Source organism: Triticum dicoccoides, chromosome 3B (genome assembly GCF_002162155.2).
Source record: "Triticum dicoccoides isolate Atlit2015 ecotype Zavitan chromosome 3B, WEW_v2.0, whole genome shotgun sequence".
NCBI classification, from domain to species: Eukaryota; Viridiplantae; Streptophyta; class Magnoliopsida; order Poales; family Poaceae; genus Triticum; species Triticum dicoccoides.
The window spans coordinates 196566991-196569415 of record NC_041385.1 but is presented as its reverse complement, the minus strand read 5'-3'; positions in this window follow the sequence as shown (position 1 = coordinate 196569415).

Sequence of the window (2425 nt, the reverse complement as noted above, 5' to 3'; positions counted from 1 at the left end):
GCCGGCGCGCGTGCGCGGGCGCAGTCGGCAACGAGGAAGAGTAGTACGCGGTAGGTCGCCGCTGCTCTGGTCCCGGGAAGGCCACCGCTACTCCACTCAGTCGATGCCAAGCTTGGTGGGGTAAACATCGGCGGCCGATTAGCCGCTTGACGGCGACGTGGAGGCGGAAATCTTCAAAATATTGTGCTCTGGCCGGAGGAGGAGGTTATCGATGCGGATGAGGAGGAGGCAAAGGCAATGGCCGGCTTTCTCGGGTTCATGGCCGGACATGGTGGTCAGGCGCCGGCGATCGTTTAGATTAGGTTTACAGTAGGTTTAGTATGGTTTGAGCGAAATATGTAATGAATTTCGTCCAGTTTGTAGGAAAAGTTTTCGAAATGTAATGAATTTCATCCGGTTAATTTGAAGTTTGCTTTGTTTGCATGAATTTCGTCCGGTTAGTTCATATAGTTGTCGAAAGGTATGCGGGCAGCATCGGATGGCATCCATCAGTGTCCTCGAACAGATGCCGGTGTAAATTTGTGGGCCAGCGCTAGAGATGCCCTAACTATCATGCTATAATCGCTAACAATCCTCCATTATTTGGCAGGGAACAGTTATCCCTCGATCAAAATCAGATCCGCGGTGTTTCGCACTCCTCCCGCGTAAGAGTGTAAACTCTTGCTTACATAAAAATGGAGCAAGTGGACTGCACTGTAGCACGTCATATCACTCGAACTAGCCCGCCTAACGAGCGGGAAAGCACCGCCCTCGTCATTTTGTTCTGGATTTCTATCGATCGATCGCGCGAAAATGTTACGCTTCGCAAGTTCTAAAGGAAAAGGCGGCACACTTACGACTCGTACGCGTCGCAACCCCGACAGTCCGGCTCGCACGCCGCTCACCAAAGGGGACATGCATTGTCTTGCAATTTCACTGACATGTGGGACCGTAATTGAATAAACCGTTGATAGCCGAAATCTAATCGCTCCGTGGGCGTCGGCTGAGAAGAGAGAAACGAGGGAGGGAGAAGAGATCGCCCGCCCGCCGCATGAACTCCAAGAAATATATGGTGATAATGTGAGGTGGGCCATGCTGGAGTCCGGACCGCTTCCAGAGCCCGCTCTCACCGCCTTGGCTCCTCAAGACGCCAGCTGCCCGCTGCATGCATCTCAAGTAGTCCCCGCTTATGTGGAGGAGAGAGAGGCATTGACAAAGTCAAGGAGTAACAGTGGAGACAATAGCTTTCATCAAAAATAAACAATGAATACTCGTTGCTTGTCCTCTATATCGGAAAGAATACTTTCATTCGCCGACATGTGGGACGTCGACCATCCTGGTCCACCTGCCATGCACAAAATTATCCTGGTCTACCCCAGTCATATCGCAGGCCCAACCTTTCCCACTGTAAGTTGTTCGGACAAAGGAACCATCATGACTTTGTTGAATTCCGCTTCTTCAAGAAAACCTACTGTACCCGCAATACTGCTACCACACGCGAAGACTGGACGGCACTGTACCACGTCATATCACTAAAACCCACTAGGCCAAACTAGCCCGCCTAGGTCATCTATTTTGGAATGGAGGGAGTACATCTTTGCACTGCTATGATTTTGTGTTGCATGTTCTCTGTACTTTTGCTACGATTTTCGTACCCTATGAACCAAATGAGGCCTGAATGTATGTCGACTATTGTTTGATCGATCGCTAAGCCTACAATTTTAGGAGCTAGGGCTATTGGTCGATCAACGAGGGATAAGTATAAGCATACCATGAGCTCATCAGCCCCAACGTTTCTCTTCGGTGAGTGTTTCGCAAGTACTATAGCTCGCACAGTAGCTAGCCTACTAACACCAAGAATCATCAAACAAGCCCTGCTGATATGATAAACAGTTCAAACTTACATCTAAGCATGCCATATATTACATCAAAAGCTGGTGAGGATACATCTGTTTCCATAACTCGGAGAGGGTTCGCATGATTCATCGCATGATTCACTATCAAACAAAAGTTGCAAGATCCGCCCACACAAGACAGTGCACTAGCCCTAAGATGGTTTGATAACACGCGTCGTTCTGGTAATTAAACACAAGGCAATGCAAACTACCCTGAAGGATTAGCGCGACCAACTATTTCTTGTCATCGATCTCTCGGGCAATGACCACAGCACGGACAGCGGCATGGGAATCGATTTCTGGGGCGATGTCCACAGGACTGACGCGACATCGGAATCGATCTCTGGGGCGATGTCCACAGGATGGACAGCGGCATCGGAATCGATCTCCGGGGCGATGCCAACAGGACGGGCCACGACATCGGAATCATCAAGGACAACCACCGGCACCTGCACAACCCTAACATATTAGCAAGCACATTGCAAATAATCAAAAAGCAAGCACATTGCAAATAATCAAAAACCACAACTATGGTAATAAGCCATTATTTT